Source organism: Marmota monax, unplaced genomic scaffold, assembly GCF_021218885.2.
Source record: "Marmota monax isolate L192 unplaced genomic scaffold, Marmota_monax_Labrador192_F-V1.1 WCK01_AAM20220418_F8-fsc00013, whole genome shotgun sequence".
Lineage (NCBI taxonomy): Eukaryota > Metazoa > Chordata > Mammalia > Rodentia > Sciuridae > Marmota > Marmota monax.
Window position 1 is genome coordinate 3016201 of NW_026692202.1, and position 16396 is coordinate 3032596.

At 41.0% G+C, this 16396-nt stretch overlaps 1 non-coding gene across 1 annotated transcript; it reads left to right on the forward strand.

The window, feature by feature from the left end:
- Positions 1-14367: 14367 nt before the first annotated feature.
- Positions 14368-14441, forward strand: Trnaa-ugc (transfer RNA alanine (anticodon UGC)). The gene has a single exon. It is a non-coding gene; the product is annotated as a tRNA-Ala (tRNA).
- Positions 14442-16396: the final 1955 nt, after the last annotated feature.

The window sequence follows — 16396 nt, forward strand, 5'->3', positions numbered from 1 at the left end:
GGGAAGAGTTCATTAGCCTTTGTCCTGCTTCCTCCCACCTGTTACCCCCAAACTTAGAGTTGGTGCCTCCAAACCTTACTTCAGGCCATGAACCTAACTGCACTCTCCTCCCTATCAGCTTTTTCTTTATTAGCATAATAAATGGTGTATTCTGCCAGGTCTGGTGGCCAACACCTGTAACCCTAGTGGGAGAGGGGTGTGGGGGTGGGGGGGATGAGATAGAAGGATCACAAGTTCAAAGTCAGCCTCAGCAGCAACTTAGCAAGGTCCTAAGCAACTTAGTAAGACTATCTCAAAATAAAAAGGACTGGGGATGTGGCTCAGTGATTAAGCATTCCTGGGCTAAACCCCGTTACCTCCCACATCCACCAGACAGAAAGAATAAGACTTTTCTCCTTTCCAAAGACCTCAGGCCTGTTTCCTCCTGTCTCCTTCCTGTCCCTGTTCTTGAATCTTAGGTTTCTTCTCTATGAATGTGCCCAGGTCTCCCTGTACTTAAAATCCCTCACTTTTCCCTATATATTCTTCCACCTGCACTTTCTCCCTCCTAATTTTACCAACAAACCTTCTTGCAGTTTACAAACTCCTTAACTTTACAACTGGCCATTCACTCCTAGGTCCCCACCATCTCGCCCATTGCTTGGGCTTTGTGTACTCAGAGAATGCTTGAACAAAGACATCAGGTGCCTCTGCACTGCTCTCCTGAGATGGCTTCTTCAAGATCACTGATGGTGTCCCCTCAGACCTCCCCGTCTGCAGCATTTCATATTGTAGCTGGCCCCTGGGGGCTCATGGATCCACTTTGGTTCAGATTCCCCTTCTTTTCTCTGAATAGCCTTCTTGTTCTTACTCCTATAGCCATGCTTTTCTAAAAATATCAATTACGTTTCCCCCAGAAATTACAAAGCAGTTTCCTGTCCCACTAAATCTGATTTATTTTTTCAGTGCTAGATATGGAACCAGGACCTTATGCATACTAGGAAAGCTCTCTACCTCTGAACTACATCCCCAGCCCCTGAATCTTTTTTTAAAATTCTCTGAGTTAGGGATGGCTGTATGGCTCAGTGGTGGAGTGTTGGCTTTGCACACATGTGTAAAGCCCTGGGTTTGAGCCCCAAGGACCACGTACACACACCAAAAAAGCACTCCCAACAGGATGCTCATTTACTTCTTTCTCATTTCCTATCTTTACTGCTGATCTCTTCTCAAATAAACTGTTTTTGGTTTTGTTTTCTTTTCTTTTCTTTTTGGACTGGGTTCTGCCTTCCCATTAAGGAGATTATAGACTTCTCGAGGTGACCTTAGAAGAAGTGTCCCCATGGGAAGGCCAGCACTGCTATCCATCCTCCCTTTAGCTAATGCCCTGTCCTCCAGCTCTGAAGTGCTAGGCTCTAGGCCTCTCCCCTTGGGTCAAAGTTCGTCTTTAATACAAATTGCTTTCTCATGATAGAAAGAGACTCTTTCTCAGGATTCTACTCTTCTTTTTTGGAGATGCCTATCTTCATGGAAAAATAGCATCTAGCTTTTATCTAGAGGCTCTGCTCACATCTAGGATTGACAGTGTGTGCATCCTTCTGCACCCTGTGAACTTATTAATAAGCGTGTTGGATTGCCACTGTCTTAGCCATTAGAGTAGCTTGAATTTCACTTGATTTTTTTTTTCTCTTCAAACACACCTAAGTAAATAATCAACTTACAGAAATCTTGGGGGGAAAAAAGTCATTCATAATCACCACCCTAAAATAATCAGTATTATCAATTTCATTTCAGTATTACCGTTTCATTTGTATTTCTTCCAGTCTTTTTTTGCCATGCGGATTTTTTTTTTTTTTTTTTGCATGTTGTAATTACAGTATAATTTCAACTTTGGGTCCTGCTGTGTTCATGTAACACATTATAAACATTTTCCCATGGTGCTGCAGCCTTCACGACTATTATTAATGAGTGGTTTAAATGTTAAACGAGGCATCTGAATTTCTATTCCTGGTTGTTTCTTCTGGTGTAAATAAGTATATTAAAATGGGCTAACTTTATAAGTCAGTCTCCAGACCCACTATTAAGAAAGTCTTTGACTTGGAAAAATAGTGCCTCTACAGGTTCTCCGTGGCACAGGTTAAAATTGTGGAACAAATCACCTTAAAATTCTTCAACTTGAATTATTAATCTTCTCAGCTGATACAGCCTTAGTGAGGCCCAGTTCTGTAAGATAATGCTTAAGATGAATTCATGCCTCTTTGCATTTTCCTCTTGTTTCGATATAAGTTCCCAGCCAGACGCACTTCATTATGATGACTTCTTCCTTCACATTGAGGTTCAGTCAATTTTTTTTCTTTTTTTGGTGCTGCAGGGGCAATTAACCACTGAGCCATATCCCCAGCCCTTTTTTCTATGTTATTTACAGACAGGTTCTTGCTAAGTTGCTTAGGGCCTAACTTGCTGAGGCTGGCTTTGAACTCACAATCCTCCTGCCTCAGCCTCCTGAGGCGCTGGGATTATAGGTAAGCACCACAGCGTTAGGCCATCTTTCTTTGTCTTGTTTTGTTTTGGTACTGGGGATTGAACCTGGGGGCACTTTACCACTGAGCTACGGTTCCAGCCCTTTTTATTTTTGAGACAGGGTCTTGCTAAATTGCCCAAGGTTGGCCTTAAACTTGTGATCCTCCTGCCTCAGCCTCTGAAGTAGCTGGTATTTCAGGTGTGTGCCACTGCATGGGGCAAGATCTACATTCATTTTAATGTCACATATAAGACAAAATAAAGTTAGGGTTTATATTAAGGGGCTTCGGGCTAAACTTCTGTCTCATGCCCATATCCCATTCCACTGAAGTCTTTTTTAACCTTCTAGGCTCCCTCCCAGCCAAGTCAACATCTGCTCATCATTCAGACTCTGTGTGTGTGTGTGTGTGTGTGTGACTAGTCATCGAACCCAGGGCCATGTATGTGATAGGCAGTGCTCTACCACTGAGCTACACCCCTGGTCCCAGACCATTTTTCTTACAGAACCTCAGAATCCTTCTTAACAAGCACCTTAGGCAGCCACTCCCTCCTCCCCTAACCCTGTATTGGGAACTGAACCCATGGTCACTCTACCACTGAGCTATATTCCTATTTTTAGACAGGGTCTCCCTAAGTTGCCCAGGTTGGCTTCGAACTTGTGATCCTCCTACTGCGGCACCCGAGTTGCTATGCTTACAGGCAAGGGCCAACACACCAGCTATTAACATATCAAAGTCAGCACACAAGTCAAAAGCTATTTGCCATCTCCGTTCAACTAGCTGTTTGCTTTAACCTATATTTTACCATTTTTTTAGTTAAGTATTTGAAATAAAATCAGTAGCCCTAAAAATAAAGATGATTTTATTTACTTTCCAAATGTTATATCCTTCATATTCCACTTTCTCTATATTGCATATAAATTATCTTGATAAAGATAATGAAAGGAGTCACATAGTAGGCTGATTTTTAAGATGTCAGTATCCATCACATTATCCAAGTCCACTGGACTAGAGGTGATTATATTTTTTTTTTAATTTTTTTTTCAAAGAGAGAGAGAGAGAAATTTTTTTAATATTTATTTTTTAGTTCTTGGAGGACACAACATCTTTGTTTGTATGTGGTGCTGAGGATTGAACCCGGGCCGCACGCATGCCAGGCGAGCGCGCTATTGCTTGAGCCACATCCCCAGCCCGAGGTGATTATATTTTGAGCAACCTTGTCCTCCTAATAGCTGTTAGCAAAAATTGAGTATCTTTTATTGTGGAAAAATTCTTTTGAAATATTTTTATAAAACACTTCTCATGTAACCTTTGTAATCATTATTTCCTATTTGGGAAAATTTAAAATATGTTGTTTTTCATGATGTAAGAAAGGCCTAAATTATATTTAATTAATATTAAAACACTAGTGTTGATTTTATTTATTTATTTATTTTAGATTCTCATCCTTTTTCTATATGTATATGAATGTGAGATGAATAGATGGACAAGGGCAGTTAGAGCAAATCTCTTTTTTCTTAAACCAATAAACATCTATATTTTTTTTCCCTAGTGTCCCACCTATCAACTTTTTGTGAGAGGCTGGCATGACAGTAACCTTCATTTGTATCTAGCTATTGCTAAGCTATCACGGTGGTATCAAGACACTCGAGCAAACGCAGGTGCTTAAAACAAATGTGTAGGAAGAAAAATTTTTCCCTGGTCCCCTCACCTCAACTGTCATTTGGTTGAGTAGTTTAGCATTAAATCCATCACAGTGGCTTCAGAGCTCTAACAAAACAAACATGCTTGAAAAGCAAATTATTGCTTCCCATGAAAATATAATGATGTCTGCAAATTTTATATTTGTAATTTACAGAAGTCCTCACTAGTCTTTGTACCCAAACCTTGTAATCATTGAGATAGCCTGCACAGTAACATTTATTGAATTTTTGCCCTCTAGCCATATAAAACACCAGCAAAAATACAGCCCTATTAATCATAATTTTTATGTTCATACAATCAAAATGAATGGCACCTTTTTGTTCTAACTCAGTAGTCAAGGTTTTTCAAATTTCAAATCCTGATGGATGATTGTAGCAAAAAGATCTAGTGTGAGGTTTATCTTTTTAAAGTAGTACAAATATAAACAGCACTTTCTAATTTTGTATTTTAGTCTCATGACCTCCTTTGCCTATCCACATGTACATGATAGATTTTTTAATCCAAGGGGAACAGCTCAATTTTCCTAAAAGCATCCATTGGCATTATCAAAGTAGTTTTATAGACTGAATCTATTGCTTGTTTACCCAAATAGTAGCATACATGTCTGTTTTTAGAAAGCTTTATCATAAGGCTTTTTATATGATTGGATTCATAAACAAAGCTATGATTAGGAAATAAACCACTTTCCCCTTTGGCTAGTTCTAATGTAAGCCTTTCAAACTGAAACATTGTGTTTGAACACTTTTTCCATTCATAGCACGTGCCCATCAAAAAAGCACTTTCTGTTTGCAGTATGTAGGGTGAACTATCTGTAGCCTAGTTAACAATGCCAACTAGAGGCAGTGAAAGGTGTATATTTCACATGCAAATTCCAAACAATAGTTTCTACAATTGCATATTGTTGTTTGCTCTATTATGTTCAACATCAGCATTATAAAGTTGAGTACAGGAAGAAGAAAATAAATATTCTTTTATCAAATTAATTAGAAAAATAAATTAAAGGGTATAGGGCTGGGGGTGTAGCTCGGTGGTAGAGCACTTGACTAGCCAGTGTGAGGCACCACATAAAAATAAATAAATAAAATAAAGGTGTTATGTTCATCTACAACTAAAAAAAAGAAAAGAAAAGAAAAAGAAATTAAAGGGTGCAAAATGTAAGTAGCCCTAGTTTGTAATGCACACTTTCACAAAAAGCAACTTTGATGACCTGTCATAGAACTATTCAGAGGAAGACGCTGTGTGATACAGGTTCTTTCTATGTCACCTCCAAATTTGTGTTTTGCTACCTCTTTGTTTTACCAGACTGATTTCCCTGACTTGAAACCACTGATAGAGAAAGAAGGCAGAATAAGTTCAGTAACACTATGTACAAAACACTGTCTTGGGGACAAAGACAAACTCAAGAGTGACATTATTAGTGTCTTCCCACCATATTTAGGCTTCTCAGGAGCAGGTTACTTTTGAAAGCAGTGGAATATAACAAATAGAATAAAAACAGATCTGGGTTCAAACCCTAGCCTCTCTATCCAATGCGATGTGAGGCAACTCCCCCAAGTTTCTTCTTTTTTGATTTATCTTTTCATTTTTCCTTGCAGTGTTAGGGATTGAACCCAGGACCTGTTCACCCTAGGCAAATGCTCTACCACTGAGTTACAAACCCCAGCCCTTTTGTTTTCCTGCAGAAATGGAGACAGTCACTCGTGATGATAAAAGAGCTACTAAGTGCACCTGTCACAGAGTGACCATTCAATAAACTCCATTAAAGGAAATATGCTTTTGTAACAATGAAGCAAGCAAATAAAATAGAGTGATAAAGTCACATAGATTACAAATTATAATTGTAAAAACATAGGCTATAAAATAGGTCTAGATACTTCTTTCCACATACAGGAAAATATAAGGTGAGAAAGGGTCAAGCACAGTGGTACATGATGGAAATTCCAGCAGTTTGAAAGGCTAAAGCAGGAGGATGACAAACTCAGGGCCAGCCTGGGCAAGTTCAAGGCCAACCTCAGAAATCTAGTGAGACCTTGTTTAAACAAATAAATAAATGTAAGGGCAAATGATAGATGATGTAGCTTAGTGGTGGAGTACCACTGGGTTCAAGCCCCAGTCCAAAAAGGGGAAAGAGAGAGGGGGGGGGGGTTAGAGCCCACCCTGGGGTGTATATTTGAAAAGCAGTATTTAAGGGACAACCAATACATGTAAAGATTACCATCTAGAAAGTAGTAAATTGAATGGGAAGAGTAATCACACTGCACACACTCTTGTAAACCACCTGTAAAAAAAAAAAAAACAGGGTCTTGAAATAGAATAGGGCATCCTGCTGAATCAGGATCTCTAAAGGGAATTGCAAGAATCTACACTTTTTATTTTTTGAAAGAGACAAGGTCTTGCTATTCAGGTTGGCCCTGAATTGGGCTCAAATGATCCTCTTGCCTCAGGCTCCCAATTACCTAGGATGACAGGCATGGGCCCACACACTTATCTTATACATTTCCAGCTAGGCAAGATGGTGTACCCCTGTAATCCTGTGAGAAATCAAATCCCCAGTTGTCCATTTTCGGAATATATTTGGCCTTAATTGGGATGTAAGAGCCAAGTGTAGCCATTTTAACTATAGTCCTTCCCTTTGACCACCCCAATTGTAAAATTAGCCAATCCCATAGAGGGTAACCCCGAGCTTCTCCTATCAGAGAAAGGGGCAGTGCTGCTTTAGGGGCAAAATCAGGCAGACAGCCCAGCTAGTGTGCTTGCTTGCCAGACTTTGTTCCATAGCACACCCTTATGCCGGAGTAAAATTTTCCTTGCTGAGCTATTTTCATGGCACCCTAGTATTTCTAACAATCCCAGAGACTTGGGAGGCTAAGGCAGAAAGTTTGCGAGTTCAAGGTCCATCTCAGTAATTTAGTGAGGCCCTAAGCAACTTAGCAAGACCCTGTCTCAAAATAAAAAAATTAAAAGGGCTGAGGATGTGGCTCATTTGGCTAGAGGTCCTCTGGGTTCAATCCCCAGTAGAAAAAGAAAAAAAAAACAAAAAACATTTTCCAGAAGCTTCCTGGTAATTCTCACACACACAATCCACTTTTAGATCCATCAGGGTAGACGATAAATTTCTTAGACTCAACTGACACTAATTCTTTGTGGCGCAGCAGACAGACATGAGCTTTGAAGTAAGACAGATTCCAGGCAGACCAGATGCAGAACCAAATATAAATCAGGAAAAGTTATCCTATGGAAAGCAGAAGGAGGAGGGGAGCATAAAATATGTAGTTAATGTAAATTATAAAATAAAATGTAGTTAATGAAAATTATAAAATAAAAGGACAGAAATAAGTACTTATAATTAATTATAATTAATATAAACTAATTAAATTCCAATTTAAAAACAGACTCCCAGGACTGGGGATATGGCTCAGTGGTAGAGTACTTGCTTAACATGTGCTAAACCCTGGGCTCAATCCCCAATATATAAAAAAAAAAATTCCTGTACCCAAGGAATTCTTTAATGACTATTAGGCGGAATGATAAAAATATCAATATCTGACCTATAAAAATGACAATTTTATATTATTTCACCTATACTTTATATATTAAAGGGATTAAATTAACTAATGTATATAAAGCAATTACCCATTGCCTATCTTAATCTCCATTGGTCTTCTGCATAGCAAGCTGGCAGGGAATTCTGGGAGTGCAGCCGTCCTGTCTAAATTCATGCCAGACTCAGATGTGATTTGACATCATCTGATGGTGGCAGTTGGCCCTATTTTAAATATCATGGGGGACAGTTCTGAGTCTAGAGGCAATAGGATAGCATTGGTGATTCTAGAAATGGCCCAGTTAGTTCACCAGATTCAGCTTCAAGGATAGCAAGGACCAGGGCTGGGGTTGTGGCTCAGTGGTAGAGCACTCGCCTAGCACTTGTGAGGAACCAGGTTCGATCCTCAGCACCACATAAAAATAGAATAAATGTATTGTGCCCAGCTGCAACTAAAAAAATAAAATACTTAAAAAAGAAAAGAATACCAAGGACCAAAAAGACTCACCCTTGGGGCTGGGGTTATGGCTCAGCGGTACAGTGCTTGCCTAGCAAGTCCGAGGCCTTGGGTTCAATCCTCAGCACCACATAAAAATAAATGAATAAAATAAAGGTATTGTGACCATCTACAACTAAAAAATAAATATTTAAAAAAAAAACTCACTCTTCCCCTGCTTTAAAGTCTTCAGCCTCTACTTCAAGACCCCTAGCATAGAATGTTCACCCAATCCCCAACCCCTGTGTTTTGTTCTCAAACCAAGGCCACACAGGAAATGGGAACAAGCTACTAATTCTGCATTCAATTGGAAATTATATATTTAATTTTTTAAAATTGTATACACGTATATAATTTTTATTTATTTATTTTTAGCTGTACTGGGGATTGAACCCAGTATAACACACATGCCCTGGAAATCTCTACCACTAAGCTACATCCCCATCCCTTATTTATTTTGTTTTACTTGGAAATTGGGCCTTATTAAATTGCCCAAGCTGGCCTCAAACTAGCAATCCTCCTGCCTCAGCCTCCTGAGTAGTTGCAATTACATGTGTATGCCACAAAGCCCAGTTTAAAATTATATTTTTGATGAATGCATTATTATAGGGTTTAACTGTGCTTATCAAAGATTTTCTGAATGCTTACAGCACAGTAGCTCTATGTTTTTTATTTTAAAGCTTTTTATTACTGTGAGTGTTTTATGTGGCTATAGTGCCTTTATTAGGTTGAAATAAAATTAAAATTTAAACAGGAAAAGGGGGGCAAGCAAATGTCAAAAATCCCATCCAGAGAATATTAACCTGATTGCATGAATGCCACAACATTTTAAATTAACCATTGCCTTTTGTGAATGATCTCTAGTTACCCAGTAGACTAAGACATTCTTAGTTTGTATTTTTATGTGTTAAAATTCCTTGGTATGTTGGGCCACTCTTTCCTTGGTTGCATGAACAAACATGTGGCCCTGTTCCAATATTGTTCAGTGATCCCCGTGAACACACAAAAACTGGACTTCTTTTTTTTCTTTTGGTGGTACTGGGGGTGGAAGCTAAGAGTGCTCTATTACCAGGCTACATTCTCATTTGGACTCTTGATCCTCTTCCCTGCTCCTGAGCTGCTGGGATTATAGGCCTGCCCCACCGCTCCCAGCCCCATCCATTTTTATTTTGTCTTATTTTTTTGGTACTGGAGATTGAACCCAGGGGCACTTTACCACTAAGCTACATCCCCAGACCTTTTTATTTTTTATTTTGAAACATTCTTGAGACTGAGACTGGCCTCGAACTTTCAATCCTCCTGCCTCAGCCTCCTGAGTCACTGGGATGACAGGTGTTGGCCACTACACCTGGCAAAGCTAGACTCTTGGAAGCTGCACAGAGGGGCAAGGCTGTTGAGGGACAGTGGTCAGTTATTGGTTAGGCTTCTGTTTCTCTGCCAACCCTCTTCCTGGTTTCCCTTCAGTTCTGACTTTCTGCTCCGTCCTGAGTGTGAGTCAGGCAGTCTAAGAGACCAGCTCTGCTGAGGAGAGGTTTTGGATCAGGGATTTCTTGGTTTGTAGCTTGTATGAAATAGGCACCAAACTGACTGCCAGGTCTTGAAAGACGTGTGGCACAGGCCAGAGGAAGGCTTCAATCTGTTCACCACCTGCCTCTCTAGCCTTATCTGCTCTTTCTGTCCTCCCCTCCCCCTAGCTTTAAGGCTCCCTGGTTTTTGCTCAGGACTATTTATAGTTTTCCATATCTTGCCCACAATTTTCTGCCTTAGCTGCTGCCCCTGGTCTTCCCTGCTCAGAATGCTCTTTCACCCAGTCTCCGTGGGTCAAAATCCTGCTCAGCCTCCTCCTCCAGGAAGCTTTCCTGATTTGTTATGGTTCCTTGCTCACCCCTACTTGGGTCTCTCCTCTGATGCACCATATGTTTCCAGGGTTCATGAAGTTAATTCTGAAAGCTCTGTGAAGACAGGCAACTTGATCATCCACACACACACACACACACACACACACACACATCTCTCTCTCTCTCTCTCTCTCTCTCTCTCTCCCCCCCCCGGGACACCAAAGCCAGGGACATCCTGCTACATCCCCAGTTCCTTTTTATTCTTTATTTTGAAACAGGGTCTCACTAAATCATCCAGGTTGGTCTCGAACTTGTGATCCTCTTGCCTCAGCCTCCGGGGTAGCCAGGATCACCGGCGTGTGTCACTTTGCCTGGCCATTTGTATAATTTTGAAATCTTTTGCCACCTTAAAACTGGCCGTGCCCTGTTCCAAAGAGTTCTGCCACCTGCAAGAGTGCTCGGCCCTTTATGTAGGTACTGAGAGGTCGCTCACCTCTCTCTAAATGGATGTGAGCCAAATTCTATCATGGCCAAAACTCCCTGAGAATATGGGCACATTCACTTCCTCAGGTGCAGCCGAGAGATCCCTTTGATACCTGAGGTCATTTACTTACTTACCTAATGTCAAGACCTAACAAAGGCACTTCCCACAAGTTCAGCCTTCACTTACTGAGAGTCAGGAGGGCAACAAAAGCCTTGGGAAGAATTTCCATAGCTGTCAAAGGGCTTCCTCTCTGTGCTTCAACTTTGTAATATGAAATGTTATCAAATTGTTGGATGTCAACTTGGATGTAACATTTTATTATATAAGCCATTTGAAAACTTTAGTCTTGCCACAAAGATAACTCAAGATACACCAAACATTTGATTCTTGGACACTCACAACATGCAGTATGTGTCTGCCCCCAAACTTAGGAGTTTCTCTTTGCCACCATATACATATGACACTTGTTTATTCTAATGCCTTTACTTTTTAATTCTTAAAAAAAATTATTAGACGAAAGGAACCTAAAACTTGTAAAATTTATAATACAAAATATTCAGAGGAAAGAAGCAGATTTATGTGGATTATTTGATTCCTCTGGCCCTCTTTTCCCTCAAACTCACCCATTTTCAGGTTCCAAAGGGCAATTATTCCCCCTTCACCATGCTGACTAAATAGGTCAGGAGGGTAATAAGGTCATTTATTTGAAGGATTTTCATCTGGTATAGTCCCAACTTGCCCTACTCCTGACCACTCAAATCAGTACCATACTGAGAGCAGCCTCTCTCTCTCTCTCACCACCAAAGAAAATGATGAAACAAAGGTAATTTCAGTGAACTTTCTGCCCCCAAATTTATCATCTTTCCAGAGCACAAAGGTTATATTACTTTAGCTCTTTAAACCAGTAATGGCTCAATAACAACATTAGTGCTTTAAACCAGCAGTGGCTCAGTAATAACTACTATCAGATGTTTACTATTAGCTCGGTGGCTAAACCTTCAAAGTGTTAAACTCCTTTTGGAGTTTAACACTTTATTACATATTTTATTACATATTTTTAAAAGTATATATGTAATTGAATTCATGAATTTCCCATGGCAGAATCAAGAAAACAAGGTACTTTACTAGTAAAAGTGAATGTTACACCATAATATATTATTATTGTTGTTGCTGTTATTTTTAATATTATTTTTTGGTAACAAGGATTGAACCCAGGGGTGCTTTACCACTGAACCGCATGCCCAGCCCTTTTTATTTTTAAATTTTGAGTCAGGGTCTCACTAAGTTGGGGTCTCCCTAGTTTTTGAGGCTGGCTTTAAATTTGTGATCCTCTTGCCTCAGCCTCCAGAGTCGCTAGGATTGTAGGTGTGTACCACCACACCCAACTCATAATCTATTATTAATTAGATGCTGTGTGAGATAAAATGGAATATTTGATTAATTGGCTAATTTTTTTTTTCCTAAAAGATTTTCCTAGTGCTTCCTTAGAATCCCCAGTATGGGGAAATTCCCAAGCTTTTATAAATAACCTCATAACATGTAGGTTTAATATGTGGGACAGGATAATATTTCTGCAATATCTGTACTTTTATTTTCCTGGTATTTTCTCTTTTCCTGCCACCAGGTAGATATTCCCACCTGGGTTCAGTGTTGGGGAAGGGCAGGGAAGGGCTGAGAGCTGAAACAGCCAACAAGCTTTTGTTTCTTAAAGCTTAAGGCCCTAGAGAAGGGTGCAGGTGGCCTGAGGCAGGATGTCTTGAACAGAAGCAGAAGGGCCCTGGACTGGGTGCTGGCTGAGCAGGGCCACTGCATGAGCTTCCCAGCAGCCTGGCTGAGAGGCAGGACTCTGTCCAGAGAAGATGTGGTTGTCAGCTGTGGCAGGTTCCACTCACAAATTGGAGACAAAAGGGATGGATGTGACCTGCACACAGGCTTTGTGTCTATGCCTGTGAACTTCAGTCATTTCATATTAAACACCAGTAATTTGGGCTGAGGTTACTGCTCAGTGATAGAAAGCATGCTTAGTATGTACAAGGCCCTGGGTTTGCTCCCTAGTGCCAAAAATAAATATTAACAATAATATTAATAACCTAGGCAATTTCACCTAAAAATCTGACAGAGTGTTTCCCTAGCATGCATGAGGCCTGGGTTTGATCCCCAGCACTGAAAAACAACAACAACAACAAAAAAAAAAAAACAGAGATAGAAGATTGAAGAAAAAAAGATAGTCTAAAGATGGGCTTGTCTTGAAAGACACCTGGAAGCTGCTGTGCTTATTGGAAGAGTGAAGAATGCTCTTGTGGTTTACTTATGACCTCTCCTTACTTGCTCCCTGCGGGCATTTGCGTCACATATCTAGGCAGCCTTGCACAGAGATGACCATGTCCCTGGTTGGGCCTGGCAGAGTCAATGCCACAGGGCATGGAGAGCAGAAAGACCTTGGCTCTACAAGAACTCCATGTGGCCAGAGGCCTGGAGGGCAGAGGCTGAGAGGACTCCAAAAGGAAGGAAGGGACTCAAATATAAACTATAAACATAGTTATTTCATACACAAACACTTGTGCACGCTGCTTCTGCTTTCTCACTGGCATGGGGTACTTGGCCCAAGATTCTGGGAGCCCTCAAGTGCACACAAGATGGAGGTTTCTCGGGGCTGGGGATGTGGCTCAAGCGGTAGCGCACTCACCTGGCTTGCGTGCGGCCCGGGTTCGATCCTCAGCACCACATACAAAGATGTTGTGTCTGCTGAAAACTGAAAAATAAATATTAAAAAAATTCTCAAAAAAAAAAAAAAAAAGATGGCGGTTTCTAGAAGGAGGCTGAAGGAGGACAGCAGAACTTGTTTTTCTTTTCTTATGAGTTAGGTGAGAAGAATGGACATCAGGATTGGGGTTTGGGAGCTGGGCACCACCTGTAATTCCAAATTACAGCCTGGGCCAGTTAGCAAGACCTTGTCTCAAAATAAAATAAAAAGAACTGGGGATATAGCTCAGAGGTAGAATGCTCCTGAGTTCAATAAAAATAAATTAATAATAATAATAAAGTGATTTGGAGCCTATTGTATTTTAAATGTGTTTGAAAATTATATCGTGATATAGTGGTATTTGTTTAACTTTCTGGGTAAAGTCAGAGTTTAAAGTGGGTTCTGCCAGGCACATGCCTGATATCCTGGCTACATAGTAGGCTGAGGCAGGAGGATTAAAATTTCAAGAACTGCTTGTGTGACTTGGTGAAACCCTGTCTCAAAATAAAGTATAAAGGGCTGGGGATGTAGCTCCATGGTAGAGAACTTGCCTAGCATGTACAGGGCCTAGGTTCAAACCCTAATACCCAACCAGGGAATGGAGTGGTGTTCTATGGGTACCTTCCAGACAGCACTGAAGCTGATTATATGAACTTCTGTGTTTTTGCTGTGTTTGTGGGCTGGGGCTGCAGCTCAGTGGTAGAGCACTTGCCTAGCATGTGTGAGACCCTGGGTTCTATACCCGATACCACAAAAAGAGAATAGAAGTGTCTTTAGGTTTTATCATTTTTATTATTTGTTGTATCAATGAGGGAAAAAAAACCCCACAAACCTCTGCCAAGTGGTGTGTGCACCAAGAGGATCTCAAATTCAAGGCCAGCCCAAGCATTTTAGCGTAATCCTAACTCACAAAAGGTGGGGAGGGTCTGGGTTGTGGTTCAGTGGTAGAGTGCCTTCCTAGCAGGCCTGAGGCTCAGGATTTTAGTCTCTGCACCACATAAAAATAAATAAAGGTATTATGTCCATCTATAACTAATAATATTAAAAAAAAAAAAGACTGAGAGCTGGGGGTATAGCTCAGTTGGTAGAGTGTTTGCCTTGCATGCATAAGGCCCTGGGTTCAATTCCCAGCACCACACACACACACACACAAAAAAAAAAAAATAAATAAATAAATAAATAAATAAATAAATAAAAATAAAACATTAAAAAAGACTGAAAGACTGGGGATATAGTTCAGTGGTAAAGTGGTAAATCACCAATATTGAAAAAAAAAAAAAGAAGTTAGGGTTTGAACCTAGAGGCCTGTGCATGCTAGACAAATCCCCTAACTGTTGTGTGCTTGGGCTAGTTATTGTTATTTCAACAGTTCACTCACCACATATATTACCAATACAAATACAAACCAGCTGCTAAAAAAGAAAATATACTAGCTGCTAACCTTAGGCCAGTCATGGTACCAAGGCCACAGGTAACTGCCTCATTTTTAACCACCCAGTAGGGTGGAATGAACCAGGAAATACAAGCGAAAAGCTTAAGCTGCTTCCTGAGGTCACAAACAGAACATATGATTGGCTGGATCCTGGATCCAACTCCAAATCTGCTGGACTTCACACCCTGGGCTGCAAGCTGCACTGCTAGCAAGTGCCCCAGCATTTGCCACCACCTGCTGTCTCAGACAATGATAGGAACTGAGGGACAGCAATATGAATGTAAATGGCCAAGGCCCCCAGGAGCAGCAAAGTTAAATTAGTCACATCCTTTAGGAGAAAAAAGGGAAGGCAAATTCCTGCAGCACTTGGAACGTATTAGGTCTTCAATAATTATTCATTAAGTTGAGGAGTGAATTACAATCCACGGAATCTCTCTGGACATTATTTTTCTCATCTGTGTAAAAATAGGGTGACATGGGGAGGTGAAAGAACTTTTCTGCTTCTCAGTTTTGTCATCAAGGGCAAACAGGATGCCAAATGTCATTAACACTACTGTTTCAGACTGAAGTGGCCTTTGCTCGTGGCAGGTACTTTGAGATACAGTGGTGCTGCCCTCCAGGAGCTTACATTCTAATAGAGAGAGACAGATTAAAAGGCAGTTCCAGCTTTGTGGGAGCAGGGTCAGTCTCTGCGTTAGTCAGCTTGGGCTGTCTCAGGAAAATATAACAGCCTTGGTGGCTTAAACAGTAGAGGCCAGCAGGGCTTGTTTCTCCTGAGGTGTGTCTGCTTGGCTTGCAGAAGGATGCCTTATCACTGTGTCCTCCCATGGTCTTCTCTCTGTGCAGGCACACCTCTTATATCTTTTCCTCTTTTTGTAAGGACATCAGTCCCATTGGATTAGGTCTTCACCCTGTAATCTCATTTAACCCCTATTGCCTTCCCTTTTTTTTTGTGTGTGTGGTGTTGGGGATTAAACCCAGGGCCTTGTGCATGCAAGGCAAGCACTCTACCAGCTGAGCTATACCCCTAGGCAACGCCCCACCCCATTGCCTTCCTAAGGCCCTTATCTCCAAATAAAGTAGTACCGGTGGTGGTGGGGGGGGGGGGAACAATTCAGTTTCTAGTAGTATCTGAGATAGGGTAGAGTAAACTGCTATGGGAGTGCACAGCATGGGCCTCCAACCCACAAATGGGAAACCCCAGGCCTCTTGAGGAAGGGATGGAAGGGATGGAAGCTGGGTACAAAGGGTGACCTTTTTTTTTTTTTTTTTTTTTAATGGGCATTGAATCCAAGGGCACTTAACCACTGAGTCACATCCCAGCCCTTTTAATCTTTTATTTAGAGATAGGGTCTCCCTGGGTTGCTTAGGGCCTCACTAATTGCAATCCTTCTGCCTCAGCCTCCTGAGCCATTGGCAGTACAGGCGTGGGCCACCATGCTGGTCGATGATCATTTCAATGCAACTGTGGAGCATAAACAGTCCTTGGTGATTTTTGATTTCTCTTCTTTAACCTTTTTTTGGTCTTTGGTAGGAATGTTATAGAAAGAAGAACCCAAGTGGGGTATAGTGTTGCATGTCTGTAATCCCAGCAATTCAGGAGGTGGAGGCAAGAGGATCACAAGTTTGAGGCCAGGTTCAGTAACTTAGTGGGACCCTGTTT